At 46.9% G+C, this 17,961-nt stretch overlaps 1 protein-coding gene across 5 annotated transcripts in view; it reads right to left on the bottom strand.

Annotated features, from left to right (window-relative positions):
* The window catches only part of LOC144937630 (RELT-like protein 1), a 49,955-nt gene that overhangs the window by 21,364 nt on the left and 10,630 nt on the right, over positions 1–17,961 (bottom strand). For 4 of the 5 annotated variants that reach the window (XM_078864982.1, XM_078864985.1, XM_078864984.1 and 1 more), the window contains exon 2: positions 779–848. The gene's annotated coding sequence lies outside the window, so the exon portion shown is untranslated. Of the gene's footprint in view, positions 1–778; positions 849–15,709; positions 15,822–17,961 lie in introns of those variants that run through there. The other variant, XM_078864983.1, reaches the window with a different exon arrangement.

Raw genomic sequence — 17,961 nt, 5'->3', positions numbered from 1 at the left:
TTGAGAAATGAAATAAACTGAGCAGTTACAACCATCTATATGACTTTCACGCTGATATGCAGAGCAAAATGTACGCAGGCAAGCTGAGCGTTATAAGACAGGCTGAGTAAGAATGGACTAATGAGAGTAGTTGAAGCGTGCATTGCTCGTTTTGCCAAGGGCAGGAACGTCGTGTTGCTGCCTGGCCGTGTTTAACTCTATTGATTCGTAGGGCATAATGGAGCACCGTCTGGTACCGTGTGTACAATGGGTGACGGGCTCGTTGAATTATCACCTCCCTAAAATAATGGGAGTCGCCTTTCACCAGTGGTGATATCCATCTCTGGGTCACAGTTCACCTGGTAGGGTGGCAGGGCACCCAGCAGTGAGAATGTGAGTTCAAACTCTGGCCAGGGTTGACTTGGCTACGTTATCACCACCACCATCATCATCTGCGTGCCTCTCCACGGGTATCCATGGGAAGCTGTGGGCTGTGCTAGGAATGTGGCATTTACACTATTGGCTCAGGGCCACCAATGGAGAGGAGCTTTGGCAAACGTTTGTTTATTTAAAATAACAATGTTTCATTCCAACAGTCTGGAGTGTACTTAGTACGTTCAGCGAATTTTCAAAAGCTATTATTCTCTTCTTAAAACAATGTATTTTATGAAAACATCTTCATCGTGCAGCGTAGACCACCAAGGGTCAAACAACGAGCCACTGACGCCACCGGTGGAGTGGGTCGCTATTTAACGTCACGGGACGGACGGACCGGAGCAGCAAAAACAACGGCACTCACCGCACGGAGCGGCGAACCTCGCTCAGAAGCAGCCACCCCCCGCCGTCACTGGTGGCTCACAAGACGGCAGCTACAGAAGGGGGGGGGGAGAAAAAATAATAATACATTAGTGGCGAGACAGAATCTGGCAGAAACAGAGAAGCATATTCGTTATTATAATTATTGTCGGCCACACGAACTTCGTAATCCAGATCTACCCGCCAACTGGCGGCGTGGGCCAATGAGTGTGCGGCTTTTCCACGGAGCGGAAGGATGTTATCACACAAGAGACCTGCACGTGATTGGCTACGCCGCGGGTGGCATGAAGGGCGGTGGTGGGGGTTTCCGATTTTGAAGGGAGATTTGCAGAGGGGGGGGGGGCTTTTGTAGTTGCGGTGCTTGTTGCCGGCCGGCGCGCGTGAAGTGCAACGGGCTGTCGGCGGAGCCTGTGAAGGAACGCGCCTTTATTTCGGTTGCATTATTGTCATAGCTCGCAAAGCGGTGTGCGCGTGCACGTGCTTTGCAAGCCAGCAGAGGGAGAAACGTGATTCATGACGTCGCCTTTTTTTATTATCTCCGAATGAATTTACCGCGACGGCAGGAAGGCGGTGTTTTACACGCTTCTGCCGAGCCGAGGCAAGCATTTTACACGATAACTGCACGTTCAAATGCTCGCATTGCGCGACCATCCATCACACGGGGGGCCAGAAGTGCATACCTTGTAAAAAGGATTAAACAACAGGCAATATAAGGCAGGTGTTCAAAATGGGGGGGGGGGGGGTAACAATGCGAGGGGGCGGCAGGAGATGGCAGTACAGCAACTGTTTTTAGGTTTTTTTTCGGTAAAGTTACCGAAAAAACCTAAGAATATGAATCCTTGCAGTCACGAAAGCTTCAAATCTAGAAGTCCCGCAACTGGTTCGTGAGTCGATCTGCACGGAGCTTTGAGTGCTGCCTCCTTGCACGCCCATGCACACGCTCAGGATTCCTTCCGTGCAAAGACTCGTTCGTGAAATTGGCGAAACACCCAAAAACAAGATCCTTCTGAAAGAGAATCTTTAGCGAGGCATTGGCGAGTACATAAAGGGGGACACAATTTTATTTATAATTACACTGCAGTTCTTGTGATCACGATGTGTAATTTTGCCGACAGCAGTGGTGAGGTGTGTCCCTCCCACCCCCCACCCCTAGCCAGGGAGGAAAATTATATTTTGTTCTCAAGTTTAATTTAAATAAAGTCGAGGTGTTTCATTTTCATGCATCACGAGTGCCAACTCCGAACGAATGAATGAACGCAGCCGTCTGCTGTCTTCGAGGCATCAAGTGGCAGAAGCGAACATGGAACCCTCTGACGAACGAACGTGTTTAACCCCGTCGGCTTCACGTGACAAATTACGGAAAGCAACTATCTAAATGCGACACAGATATAAGCATGATGAATCGAAGGGCTAATGAAAAATATTGATAGACACGTTTATTTCCCAAGACGAACCGCTAATACACACATCCATCTCAATGCCATTTGCAAAATTGATACATTTCAAATTTTTAATAGCTGCCAAGGCACCAATATGTCACAACACGATTCTGCTTTTAATGACATGCAAAGGTGCAGCGTTTGCAAGGGTGGAACAATATATCTCATACACACGCTCGCTCCGCTGTAGAAGCCATAAATATACTCTTGCGCGTATGTGTGTGTTTGCACGCGTCGACAGGAAAAACCACAACTGCGTTTAAAAATAGAGGCGGCCGGCCGGGTGGGAGGGTGGGTGGCCAAGCGGTGAGGGCGCCGAGTGGCCGGTACCGCCGAGTGGCCGGTACCGCCGAGTGGCCGGTACCGCCGAGTGGCCGGTACCGCCGAGTGGCCGGTACCGCCGAGTGGCCGGTACCGCCGAGTGGCCGGTACCGCCGAGTGGCCGGTACCGCCGAGTGGCCGGTACCGCCGAGGTGATCGAGAGTCCAAATCGAAGTTTCCGCCGCCCACCATTATTTCTCTAATTCTAGATTTGAAGCTTTTTTCGTGACTGCAAGGATTCATGCTCTTAGTTTTGTCGGTAAAGTCACGTAGGTAAAAAAATTTAAATTTAAATTAATAAAAATAAAATAATAAAAAACCACGACGTTTCGGAGGCAACACAAGTCTCCGTCATCAGGTGGGACCGTCACAGCCAGATTTGCTGTATCAAGTGATACAGCAAGTGATACAGCAAATCTGTCTGTGACAGTCCCACCTGATGACGGAGACTTGTGTTGCCTCCGAAACGTCGTGATTTTGTATTATTTAATTTTTATTAATTTTTATTTCAATTTTGTACCTACGTGACTTTACCGAAAAAATTAAGAGTATTATTTCTCTACTTACATTGTAATAAGACACAGCAGACCCCCACCCCCAAACAAAAGAGCTGTCAGAGCCCAGTACGGGTAAAATGTATACAAAACAAAACTCCCCCCCCCCGCACTCATCTCCAGTTCACCTCGCACACTTGATGCCAAGAGAGACGGCAAACTTTTGTTTTGGGAGAATCCAGGCGGTCAGGTGAAGCTCTTCGGGCGGAGCGTTTTCATTCAGAGGGCCAAGGACTGAAAAGAAGCTCCGAAACGTTTTTTGCCGAAGGCGTGGCTCACAGAGGAACACGACGTGTGAGGACCTCGAACTCTGAAGATTGATAAAAGCTGCAGTTTATCGGTCAAATATTTAGGCAATTGCTAAAAGCGGGTTGTCAAGCGCAGTCACCAGTGGCTAGACTTGAACAGCGAACCTTCTCTGTTTTTCTTCTTGGTTCTTTCGGTAAAGTCACGTAGAAGGGAAATAATAAAATAATAAAACATAATAAAATACAATTCTCACGACGTTTCGGCCACAACGCAAGCAGCCGTCCTCAGGTCTGTTGGAAAGACAGCGTCCGACAGACCTGTTCTTCACCTGATGACGGCTGCTTGCGTTGTGTCTGAAACGTCGTGAGAATTGTATTTTATTATGTTTTATTTTTTTATCATTTTATTACTTCCCTTCTAAGTGACTTTACCGAAAGAACCAAGAGGATGAATCCCTGCAGTCACGAAAGCTTTAAACCTTCTCTGTTTCTATTTTTTTTTACTTCAGTTTTTCAATCAATTATCCTAAATTCCAAGCCTGATAATTAAAATACTGGCCCCCCCCCCTTGATTTGTGTCGAGAGAATGTGGCAAGTGAACGTTTTTTTTCAGAAGGTCTCTGACCATTTCCCGCGCGCGTATTTGCAGACACACTGGACCACGCCGCTCTGCGAGGTTTCCGAATGGATCCGTCGTCTCGCGAAGCCGGAGTAGGCAAAGAACAAGACGTAAATATTTTGTTTTAACTTACAAGAACAAACAGAACCACACCAGGGCAAGAATACCACACCTATGGGCCCACATGCCCCCATTTCCCCATCAAAGGCCATCACGTGCAAGAGACATCCGTTTTTAGACGCTGCATAGAGTTCGCCATTCATGCTAAACGCACAGACATATCCGCGGTTCAATGTCATGAACGGTAGAAGTGTTTTTTTATTTTCTTTAAAAGAGACGGAAAAGGGGAAAAAAAGCAAACCACAGGCACGCATTCTTTATTAAGTTAGTGGAGTAATTGCCCAGGCAAGTGGAACCACAGAAGAAGTGGAGATCTTGCCGATCTGGTCACAGTGAGATACCAACGGGGACAGCGTGTCACCCTCCGTGGCAGCACTGCCTGTGTTGGCCAACTAACTGTACGGCACGTGAAAAATAAAATCAAAATGTTTAAAACCTCTGCCTCTCCACAGCCCATCAAACCTCTAAGTTGGATAAAATAGGTACCGCTTCCTGGGGAAGTCAACAGCCATCGTCATGCGGATAGATATCCCAGCCACCACTGGAATGTTCCCACCATGGGGACAGGGCTGCAAACAGGAGATAAGCACCACCTCAACGCTCATTCGAGCAGGAAATGCCATTTATTGTTTATTATAATTTCTATGAAGTTCGTTTATCCAGACAAAGCCTCACCGAGTCTATATTTCAGGGGGGGGGAGGGTCCTGATCATTTTTTTTGTTCATTGCAGTCGGGGGCTTTCTTGTTACCTGTAATCCCAGGATAGTAATTTGCAGGTAATTTTCAGCGTTGGGATGTATTCTGACCAGTTACATTCGGAGATAACATAAACACTCCACGCAGAAAGGAGTGCGAGTCGGTAATCGAACCCAGGCCCTTCTTGACATAAGGCATAAGTGAAGAATTGGGGATAAAACCCAGGCCCTACTTGCCATGAGGCCCAAGTATTGTACTGCAAGAAAGCTCATCAACAGATTTTGTCCCTTGTGGCACAAGCGTGGGACAGTTTCTCGCACGTACATGTGCACATTCCAGTGGCGTGCGCCGGCTGTCAAACCAGTTCTCGGCCCTGAATCCCTCCTTGTGTATCCATTTAAACATTTTTTTCTATTCTACCAGGTAAGGCCCACTGAACTATACAGCTCTTTATCGGGAAGCAACCTGGCTATCAAAAATGATAGCTCAACGAAGTGGCATCATGTAGACATTTATGGCAGCAGTCAAACAACTCTAAACGCATGTTGAGTCTAAATGTGGAGGGAAAACCGGAGGACCCGGAGAAAAATCCACGCGACCACGGGGAGAACGTGCCAACTAAAAATATACAGCAGGCATCAGGGTCGGGATCGAACCCACAACCTCCTGTATACCATGCGAGGTAGTTAACATCTCACCATTTTGGCAGCCACCCTGTGACACTCAGCACCGCCAGGATGACCTTTTAAAAAAAAATTAGTTTGTCAGCCACAAAGCCACCCACACAAGGAAACAATAAATGGTTCACAGCCCCATTCGTGCTCTCTCTTGCGCACAGAGGACAATCTATCCTGCGACAATTTTGTCCAGCCCGGATAGAAGCAAAATGGTAAAGAGGCAGCTCTGCAATTGCTTGCCCACGCTCCTGCTGGCAGAAGGGTTTCCATGACAGAGAGAGGGGGAGCTACCTTGGAGGCTATTTTGGCCTACTCTTTCATGCAGGCCAGGCACCTTGGAACTGGTGGGAGTACCCATCCCTCTACTCCACCACCGGCGACGTGCCGATCAAAATGACTGCACTCGATGCCCTGTAAACCACGCAATGGTCGTTACACGATTTCAGATGAACATTTTATACACTTTAAATGCGGGCAGTGATCGTTAGCATAATCACGAAATCGCGTTTTTTTATCTGGGAAATGTATGTCAACCATTTAGGGACCGTAATTCAATCTATAATTAATTTGCCCATATTTTTTTTTAAGGGCGAGATCCTGAAAAGTACTCAGACAAACTGAATTTTTCACTCACGCTGGAATGGCGATGGTCCACTCCATTCCGTTTGTGTGTGAAGCCAATGACTTGTTCCATAACAAAGCCATCATTAAAAAAAAAACTTTTATTGCTTTCACAAGAGTACCCTGTGTATCATTGGGTGTGTTTTTTTTAACACGCGTGTTCTTTCGGGTTGCACAATTCGTGGGAAAGGCACACGACTGAGTGAGGTCGGAGTCAAGACCCGTTTGGACAAAGCGGCACGGTCCGCTCCGGGGAATTAATGAGGTGGAGCAAGCAAGATGATGCTTGCCGAGAATCCAGCAAGAAGTGCCTGGGTTAGGTTCCCAGACTGTGGGTGCTTTTCTGTGTGGAGTGTGTATGTTCTCCCGCTGTTCTGCATGGGTTTAGTCTGGCTTCTATGGATTCCTCCCATGGCTTAGAAAAAAAAATCACAGAGCGTCACTGGCATTGGCCAAACATCCCACTGCTGAGAAACTCACCTGAAAATATGGTTCACACACACCCAGAACACCATTGCCCCCCCCCCCTGCCCCTACTGAGAACAGAGTCTTGAGGCTCGGCGAGGCTTTCCTGGGTAAACAAACGGAACAAGAAAATGAATAAATGCAGCTCAGCCAGGTGGAGCAGTGCTCACCTGCAGTTCACCTGAGCACTCACCAACCCCTCAGTTCACCTGAGCGGTTGGTAAGCCACTGAACGATGGCACCAACCAGGAATGCAATGATGGATAGATTGATTAATTCAAGATCCACTGTTATGCTCAAGATAGATTCATGGCCTTGAATGGTGCGCATGAGAACAGACGGCGATGTATGCGCGTGACAAAATCACCCGTGACCAGACCAACCTACATGCGTCTAATCTTGTCAGAGCTGAGAAGCCAAGCAGGGCTAAACCAAAGCATGACTTCTATGGGTGATCGTCGAGGCTTGCCAGGTGTTGTAGGTGTCGGGGCTGCGTGGTGATCACGAGATGGCAGCGCCGAGTGTCACCAATCATAGTACGTGCGATGGGGTTTTTTGCCGGGTATTGCCGGTTGCTTCTCACAAGCCAAACACTCGTTTATGGAATTGGCCAAATATCCCGTTGTGGGGACCCTCCTGAAAGAGATTTGCGAGACACAGAGAAGGCCTCATGTGTAAATAAAGGAGATTCTCGTGATTTATTCGTTCACGTTTGTTAACTCAGCTGGCACTTGCATGCTAAGCACAGTGTGTCTGAGTCATGTGAGCTGCAAGTCCAGGCCTGTGCTATGTGGCTGGGTACAGTATTCCGAGTGAAATAACTTACATGTGGCTAGCACACTTACGTGTAAAACCTCGACAAGCAATAATAGCCAAAGAGCTCTACGACAATTTTTTCGGTTGCGCCGTTATGTAATTCGGCGTGAAGTTCAATGTCACCTCAATGAAATCCGAGTCAAATGTCAGACGTCAACCCAAACGAGAAGCAATACTCAACCACCACCACCTCCACCCCGAAAAACACACCAGAGCTGTACGGGGCACAACCGCACGAAAACTACGTAGTCATACGAATACCCACGCACTCCAAACATTTAATTTACAGCCGATTCTATTAGCAGACTTGCACACTGTCTTCGCGTCCAGTTACGAGTTTGAATTCTATCTTCTTCCAAGACTGGTCTTTGAAAGAGCACAGCGCCACGGGATAATGGAGAGAGATTAATATTTGCATTGCATTCTACAGTCCGCATGAATATTTAACGCGCTTCTTACAGATTCGAGCCACAAGCGGGAATTAACGCTGTGCATGAGTGTACGGAAAGAGGTGTGGTGGAGGAAGGGGTTGGTGGGTATGTTAAACCGCGATGGCAGTTTGCTGCACAGCGGTGGTGAACAACAGAAGTGATTGTACGGGACAATCACAGATTTCCCTGGAGGGACCTGTGTGGTTTAACTTTGCACCACCACTTTCCAATATAAAATAACCCTTTCCTTTTTTTCCAAACAAGCCATGTATAGAGCTTAACAGACTTTTACATTAATCCTGCACCAGGCATTTGTTTTTTTTCTTCACATTACTGTGTGTGTTTTGTCTTTCCTCTAAAGTTTATCCCTAGAATGGCTATGGGAATAGCAATGAGATGAAGTAAATGTTCATACATCTCGCAGAGCAGCGTGACCACTTAGAACACGGCTCGGAAGTGGATACTACAGAACCACAGCCGAGATCCCTTCAAGTGACCTCTGGTCAACAATAAATGGACAAGCCCTTCCCGAACTGCTCTGCCACCAAGGAGTAACATTAATTGCGAGAGGGTTATATTTTTTAACAATGATTACATTTTCTGAGCTGGACTTCAGCCAAAAACAAGCTACAACCAAATTTAATGCAATGTTTTTTGTTACGTTGTGTGTGCAGTCACTGGTGACCAGGGGCTGAGACCATCACCGCTCACGAGACTTGATAAACGTGCTGTGATCACAGTTGGCTCCCTGGATTCAAACTCAGGGGTCTCCAGTGCTGCTCACGAGGCAAAGGGGTCCAAGGAGGAATGGAAGAGGGGGGAGGGGGTTTCGTTTTCTATGCAGACCGAGCAAAGCCTGGGCCTTGCACTGGGGTCAAGGGAGAAACGTCAGTTTCATTTGAAAGTCTCAGCTGCTCGGCGATGAAACGACATTTGTTGTGATACCAGCTTTAAAAAAAAAATAAACAGTGCCGAATACGTGATGGCTGCGGTTTCTATTGCAGACTTGAATTGGCTTTGCTGATAAAATATTGACAACCTCACCGCTATGTCCTGGTTCACTCAGTTTTTGACCGCAATCTATTACAGGACTACAATTCTACGTTTTATTCATTTGTTTTGCTACAGTACAATTTATATTCAAATACCACAAAGATATGAAAAAGTCAAAACATTCCAACCAGTTCTCATCCACCTCTTTCCTTAACCTTTAAAAAAAAAATCCATCTTAAATCACTGCTTCAGGTTTATGTACTCCGAGCACGTCCACCACTGAAATGTAACATGCTCGTGTGCGTGCAGCTTCCAAATGAAGCACTGCATCGTGGGACCTTGAGAGATGGCAACGGCTTCGAGAGGCCATCCTCCAGCAGTGGATCAATCACGGCAATCTGTTACGTTGCAAGATAAAGAGCTCAACGGCCTCAACGCAAACTTTGTCCCCTCCACGATACGAGCCAAGCGAGATGGACGGGGTCACAAACCATCACTGACAGCGCAGGCATGCTATTTTCAGTCCAAACAGGTCAAACAGAAATATTCGTCAGGAACAAAGCCACCCACAAGCGAAACCGTTCCAGGTTTACGGCTCTCTCTTTCTCGCACAAAGAGGACAACGCAATCCCTCTGTGGCGGTGTTGTTAAGGCCGGCAAACCAGCAGTAAACAAAATAAAATAAAGTTGCAGCCTTGATCCTGCTTGGTCAAGCCCCTGCTGGCCAAGTGGCCTCCACTTGCAGGAGCTCTGGACAGCCCCTCTATGGAGGGTATTTGGCCTCCTCTTTCACACTTAAGATGCCCCACCACACACGACCAGCCAATCGGCATTTATACTACCGGGTGGACAGAAGCGGGGGGCGGGTTAAAAAAACTTCCATCGTTATTGCATGCCCTGAATACAATGTTCTGTACCAGTCAACATTCAGAATGTCTTCCTCATTGCGGACACTTTGCACAGAATGTCACTTCTCTGCCGCATTTCTCTTGCATCCCACACACGTTTTTCACTGCCAGCCCAGGAGATTGAACCGATGACCTCAAAAGATTGCAAGTCCAGCACCGATGACCATTAACACACCCGCGGCCGGCGTCCGGCTCCACACAAGTCAACGGGCCTGAATACAAATGCGACGATTATGCAAACGCACGGGAACTTTTACAACGCCTGTCATCAAAATATCAATGTGACCCCTTGGCGCAGGCGGGCAACACGGCTCCGTGCAAGCAAACCGAGCCTCATTTTTTTTTGCCGCTCCCACATGAATATTAATGGCCCTCTCACCCGCACGTGTTCAGGGGACGAGAATGTTGTGAGCGGTCAACGTCACACGCAAGTTCAATGGTGTGCGGGGGGAGGGGGGTCACGGTAATTGCAAGAAAAAAGAATGAAATTGAGAAAATGGCTTTTCGTCAGAAATTAAGTCTAAGCTGCTTAGGTGTGTTACGGCTAAACGCAGCGCTAGAAATACAAATGACCACTGCTATTGCTAGACGTATACCCAATGCGTGTTTGAGTTGTTCCGTGTCACGTGCTGGGAAGCTTCTTCAGGAAGTGAAAGTGGAATTCAGTTTGTGAAGAAGCGCGTCGAGAGAAACGCGAGGCATCATGCGGAACCACACGACGAAGCACAACCAAAGAACGCATCGGAGAACTCTACAGCACAATGGAAAATAAAAAACTTAAAACCTGCGCACTATCGCATTTTCACCGGAAAACGCCGGTATGTCCCATGTTCAGTCTCACAAGTCAACAATGACAATTGCAAGTGACAATGTGTTCCTTTTTCAAGCAGGACCCCGTTGGTTTGAGGAGCCCGAGACAGTGCCGGGTCAAAGGGCACGCGCCCTTTTGATAAGTACTGCTAAGGCCAAATATATATACACACAGAAAAAACACGCGCACATGGGGCATTAGTACACTTCTGGTAATTATATATTTTTAACTCAAGATAAATTCTTAAAGTAGAGAAGACGGCGCATACCCAATCGAGCAAGAAACGGTGAGAGCAAATACCTGCACGGACACGTGTAGCGCTTACAGCACAGTTGCCCGTACAGGCTGCAGGACAATTTGTCCAGCACTGCATGTACGTACGGGAGCTTCAAGCCGTGCGGATGGGGTTCTTCTGCTTCTTAAATCCCCCCCCCCCACTGATATCGCAAAGCCTCCCCCGCCACCAAGAGTCTTGCAAAACACTGCATGGGGCAGCAGCAGCAGCAGCGACAGCAGTGGTAGGAGCAGCCAAGCCACATCCTAGTGCCAAGACAAGCAGGACCCCCCCCCGTTGGTTGGCAGAGCCCAATACAGTGCCTGGCCAAAGGCTATACACAGCATGGTTTAAATATGATATCAAATATGCGCCGACTAAATTATATATTATCCGGCCAGGTGGCTCAGGGGTCGAGCAGGTGGCTCGCATTATTTTATTATTTCCCTTCTACGCGACTTTACCGAAAGAACCAAGAAGATGAATCCCTGCAGTCACGAAAGCTTTAAATGGAAAAATTTGAATGGTTGTCGATAAAATGAGTACCACTTAGTAGGGAAGTCAACAGTGGTTGTCCCCGGGAGAGACTCGCTCCTGCCAAAGGATAGTGGAATTTCCACCACCGTCTCGGTGCTGTAAACAGGAGTTGAGAAGCGCCTCAATGTTCAGTTCAGAAAAAATAAATGTTTTTGTTTTTAAATTATGTATTTAAAGTGGGGACGCTGCTGTGGTGTAATGGTTACCACAACGGACTTTCACCACCCAAACGAGTGTTGTATGGTGTTTCCAAGTCAATGGTGAAAATGCCCTATTTCTGTGGCAGGGACTTCAACCGCTATATGACAACCACAGCCGCGTCCTCGCCAATTGGTGGAGCCTCCCCTATTAGTGCCAATTTTAACAACCCCATACGGATGATGATGAGGATGGGCTTAGTTGACCACAGCTGGGATACGAATTCATCATTTCATGAGCAAGTTTCTGCTGCTCCATCATTTAAGATAAATGTTATTGCTTTTCCAATTACATTTCCTGTCCATCCATTCCCACGGTGTAATGATGATCACATTCATTGGTAAGCGACACTTGCGATCCATCAGCGAGCTGTAAAGCACCAACCACCAAAAACCTACGCAGTAGCACGTCACTACTTTCTGTACTAACTCCTCAAGGCAACTTCACCATCTTAAGCACACGCTGGCCCCATCTCTGTGTGATACACCAACCCCGTGGTACCCAGTCAATGGAATACTGCCCTGCGTCGCCGCAACGCCCAGCAAAGAAGTCTTTGAGGAGACGGGGGATCTCGGCACCAGCGGTAATAACACGTCACCTGGTTTCCAGTCATTGTTGCATCAGGAAGCTGAACGGGTAGTTTCCGGGAGACCAAAACACCCCTCTACTACGCTGGCTATGACTGTTTGTGCGTTGGTGTGTGTGCGCATGGCTGGCATCAGTAGTGCAGTGGTTAGCACGCTGCGCTACGAAGCCCTGCGATCCGAGTTCGATTCCCGCTCACGGTCAACACCAGCGAGGATTATCTGAACCGGTCCTGGGTCTCCCCCTAGGTCGACTCGGCCTCAAACGAGCACCTGGCATGATGTGTAAACATCGCCACCCAGGAGACAAAGGCGGTCGGGCGTGGTGCTGGGCACCCATCCCCTCGTACGCTGCTTCGGCCCTTCATAGGTGCTACTCGCTAACAGCACTTGCCCCAAAAAATCTGTTCAGCCTATACGGGGTGTATTTTTCTTTGTGGCTGGCACCAAACAGGGCTCTGCACGATGTAGCAGCGTGAAACAAGTGCGGACGAACATGGGCAGGTGGCTGGGCCAACAATAGCACCTCTCTCACGGAGCCGTCCGCACGTTCCTCCAACAGCATAATGCTCTAAAACAAATAAATGTAACACAAGCTTCTGCCATCGGCCTGAAGCCCTGCCACTGAAATTGAAGTACGTACCTCGCATATACTGCAGTACGCTGTGCAGTACTGGGGCTCACGCATTATGCTGCGAACCCAGCGGCGTGAGCGTTTGATTCCAGGCCATAGCTCGCAGCAGTGGCGAGCGATATATTTGAATACATCACGGGCACCTTCCTTTATCAGTCCGCACTGACCATAGGGACGAAGTATGGTCAGACAACCGCTCATGACAGACACCTTCGATTAGCACGGTTGGCTATGTACGGTGCGAAAGAAGCGCAAAGTACGTACAGACCTTCATCCAGCAGGAGATTGACAGCAGGTCGTTATATATGAAGTACAACTTTGGGTGTACGACACACTCCCAACTAAACAATTCCAATAGCGATTTCCTGCGTATTTAGCAATACTGTTCATCATCCACAAATTGATGACCACGGTTCAGGCATCCAACTTATGCCCCCTGGGGCTGAGCGCCCCTGCGTTCCCAACAGCGAGGGAGCTGAATTGTCAGCTGACAGAGACGTAGAGACGTAGACACACAACACTCCATCTTCTTGGTTCTTTCGGTAAAGTCACGTAGAAGGGAAATAATAAAATAATAAAACATAATAAAATAATTCTCACGATGTTTCGGCCACAACGCAAGCAGCCGTCCTCAGGTGAAGAATGAAACACCACCAAGCTTGGAGCCTATATTTAAGCTGGGTTATTTCCCTTCTACGTGACTTTACCGACAGAACCAAGAAGATGAATCCCTGCAGTCACGAAAGCTTTAAATCGAAACACAACACTCCATTCAACTCTGGTGTGACCACCCTATAGTGTGACTGGGCAAGCAAGCTAATACAAACCAGTTGGTCATAAATTCCTACGGCTTCCCACGCCCATAGCCTACATGGGCTCCGCAAAGTAAGCCGAGCACCATCGAACTGCCCGCGTGCACGGTGTTCAAAGGACGTCGCCCAATGTTAACTCAGCTGAGTTTCTGGTCGTGCTCTCAGAACAAATAAACCAAGCATTCTCGACACCTGCAGCATGTGAAGGCAAGTCATGTTTCAAAACAATGGGGCGAGGCATCATGTATGCATACCTCTTCTTGGTTCTTTCGGTAAAGTCACGTAGAAGGGAAATAATAAAATAATAAAAATAAAACATAATAAAATAATTCTCACGACGTTTCGGCCACAACGCAAGCAGCCGTCCTCAGGTGAAGAACAGGTCTGTTGAGAAGACAGCGTCTGAATGTATGCATTCAGACGCTGTCAACCCAAACGGTTTACCCATATTCTTGAACAAGGAAAATGAGTTTTCAACGTACAGCCGTTTCAATATGGGCAAAACACGTTTTATATTTGTGTTTCTCCCTTGTGATGGGACTTTGTAGGATGAATGATTAAATTTACAAGGGCACGGGGTGACCAATAGGGTCTGAATTGGTCTGTAATAAAGTAGGCACTGATAAGGGGTTGACAGGTATGTGTGTGGGTGGATGTTGAACTTCTTTCGTACGTGGCCAACTGTGCTCATTGGATGCATTTAATTTCATTTATTTGGAATAACCCTGTGAGCCATTCGCCTCTTGATTCGGGGGAAAGACAACAAATTCGACGTGTCACGATTCCCTGCCCCACACCCCTCACTCACCCCTGCTCTCTCCCTCACCGTTGTGACTTGGATTTGCAATTTACGCTTTACACGATTGTGAATGTAGCGCCTCTAAGTGGCTGTCGGGGTCACGTGAACTCACTACTTGCAAAACATACGAATTGAAAAAATAAACTACTTTACATAATTGATTTATACAAGCAAGATTTGGTGCACGTATCGTTAGCATAATGATCTATTTAATTGACCAATTCGATGCATCGTTAGATGCCTAATAGGGTGTCATTGTATATATTAACAAGTTAAAATGTAAATGCAGAAGCCCCCGACTGAAACCTATTATAGTCCTGCAGCAGCCCAAGTTCACTACCGTGTTAAAGAAATAAGAACTATTATTTTAAAAATGCCAGCCGGTAACACGTGTTTGGGGTTCTGAGATATGCCGGTATGGCACACCATAGCATACTGCTGCTATTACATCACTGTGTATATTCACATGCAGTACGGTACGATACTATATATGTACGTACGGAATGCATAAAGAGTATGCGTACACATGCAGCAGTGGTGTTCATCAAAGAGCGTCTGAAACAATAGTACCGCATTCGGCAGCGAGAACGTGGCCTTCAGAACTGAACGACAAGGCACGCCGACCGGGGTAAAGTTCAGCTATGAACATTTCTATTTTCAACGCAGGGCGGTGCGTGAAACACACATTCATAACCGCTGCTACGAAACGAATGATTTATGGCACTTTCGAGGAAAGAAATTGCTCCCGTTGTTTACAATCGCTCCGTTTAAAAACGGGCATCCGATTGCTCGCACCGAAGAGGGCCTAATGGTCATAAAGCGGCGATCAAAATGGGCAGACGGTCAGTCTGCAGCGAACACGGATCTGTTTTCAGCTGGGCACGGTGGCAACGTCATGTGTAAATCAGAGCACATGGCCACGCCACTTAGTACAGGCAGAATCATTGCAGACTGGGCAGCGGCCAGAGGCTATTCCATCCCTGACCAATGGTGATTGCATTAATCACCTGCATCACCAAAGCCACGTGCGTGGGTTTGTGTGCGTGTGTGTGAAAGTGGGGATATGCTCAGAGATATATTTTTTGTTATTCTTCATCAAAGCACTGACATGTTTTGATAAGGTCCCCGAGGCAATTTGTCAATGTTTGTCTGTAATTAGGCCGCAAAACTTTTGTTGTTTGCTATTTAGCAACAGCGATTAGATTCAATCGTCTGATGGGGCCAAGCCAACACACATGACGTAACCGTGGGAAGTGTTACTCAGAGTACTCAAAGGATGATCGCCTAATGACAGAGTAACAATTTTAAATGTGCGGTCCATGGACTTAATTTACAGGACATATTACGACCGCGTACATTTTCACGGTTATGCTGCATAGCTCTCCGATGTGTTTTCGGGTTGTACTGCATGTTGTCCGGCACCATGTCCGACTTCTGCCTCCACGCGCATGGAAGCTGCTTCAAAAACTGCAGGGGGGGGGGGCACGCCGAAACGTCCGACATCGCGCCCAACAACCCAAAAACACATCGGAAGGCTGTACAGAACACATTGTTGTGACATTCAAGCAGGCGTGTCTCGCACTGTCTGCCACTGCAACCACATTCCATACTTAACCAGAAAGCCAATCCTATGCGGTAAACTCATTTCTTTAAAACTGCCGTTTGTGTTCTAGTGTGTTAACCTTCCCCCCGCCGCATCTCCGATTAGCACGCTTGGCTACGTACGGCGCAAAAGAAGTCCAACATATACACGTAAACTGATGGTTGCTGATATATCTGGTCACATGAGTGGATGTCAATAAAAAAAAAGTAAACATTAACACCGCCATAAAATGAAAACATTTTACAGTTTTACACATGGCTGTGTGCCATGGCCCTTCTTGAAAGTAGAGAACGATACGGTATATATTGACCGACTTGTCATTGGAGATTGTGGATTTCCTATTAAACTGAAATATTGCAAAACGTTTTTCATTGACATTTGAGCAGTTATCAATTAGTGGACATTGATGAAAAAAAACACTTAGAAAGTAACAAATATTGATATATTAACATTTGTACGATTAAATATGAATGGAGAAGTGTCAATTTGGTAACATTCGTGCTTAAAAAAATTTATACAGTGCATTTAAAGCATCAAAATGAGTCAGCTTCCAGCTGTGCCTTCACTGCACGACATTAACAAACTCACACGTAACAACATTTCCTATTTGTCACACGACAGAGATCATCGCAACCGTGTCTATGACCCTCTCTTATCCGTTTGGTTACAACATGAGGCTTTCCCCGAGTCGAAACACGCGTGCCCTTATTTTTCTCAATAATTTAGTGGACAGTGGCAACCTGGATCGATGCGATGGATTACTTCACAGGCGTGCAGATGTGTCTTCAAGGGGAGAGCAAGGTGAGCGCAAGGTGATCTTGAGATTAACCGCCACGGGCAAGTGACCCGGCAGCTACTCCAACAGTGGGTAAGGAAGACCGCTTAACCTGCTGGAGGATGCAACACTTATATGGTCCGGCTTGACAACAGCATTGCATGGGTTACAAGGCTTTGCTTCGTCACGGGTCCACCTGTCATGCAATGAAATCCAACGTATGATTTTTCTCACGTCCGCCTTTGACACAGCACACAGGATGTACTACAGTGTGTTGGATTTACAAGCTTATACCAGCTATGAGACCTCCTTTACCAGTGGCAAAATATAGTAATAGGTTTTTACCCTTTCAACTGGTACAAAAACTGACACCTTTATACAAGGCATCATGTTGGCAATAACCACAACACAAGCAGTCAAAATGCAAACAAAAACATGATGCCTTGTATAAAGGTGTCAGTTTTTGTACCAGTTGAAAGGGTAAAAACCTATTACTATATTTTGCCACTGGTAAAGGAGGTCTCAGTGTAAATGCTTACCCCGAGCTCTCAATACTCTGATAGTGCGCTGTTTTTGAGTTGTACGCTTTTTGGCGTCATCGGGTCCAACACCAATGGAGACTAGGCTCTAAGAAAAGCTGTCTCGGGTGTGGACCAATCAACTTCAAGGACAGTGCATATCATTATCATTATCAGAGTTGTTTCTTTTTGTTTGCATTTTGACTGCTTGTGTTGTGGTTATTGCAAACATGATGCCTTGTATAAAGGTGTCAGTTTTTGTACCAGTTGAAAGGGTAAAAACCTATTACTATACTTATACCAGCTATCAGCTCCCAAGAACCCTCCCCAGTACATAATCTGCTGTGGTCTGTCCACTGCTGGATAGAGGCCTCCTCCCCCACCCCCCCTAGACTGTTGAAATACCGCACCACACTCGTGCTACAGTCTGCAACGTAATTGTGTAATGATACTGTGATGGGTCCATAAATAACGTGGCCAAACAGACTTGTGCTGCAGTGACTTTATGAAGTAACAATTATATAAGCGCGTGTGCGATATCATATTTCTCACGTGGCACCACTTGTTCTGGTTCCGCTCTCTGTTTTTCTTGATTGCTGTCCTGTATTTCACTTCTGTTATTTTGATGAGCCAAGTCACCCTTCCAAAATGAGACTATCCTGGCCTCTCAAATTCTCACCTGGTTAAATATATACTTCAGCGTAAAGAGTAT

Source organism: Lampetra fluviatilis, chromosome 19 (genome assembly GCF_964198595.1).
Source record: "Lampetra fluviatilis chromosome 19, kcLamFluv1.1, whole genome shotgun sequence".
NCBI lineage: Eukaryota > Metazoa > Chordata > Hyperoartia > Petromyzontiformes > Petromyzontidae > Lampetra > Lampetra fluviatilis.
The sequence above is the reverse complement of the archived record's forward strand: the minus strand, read 5'-3'. Positions and strand labels throughout refer to the sequence as shown.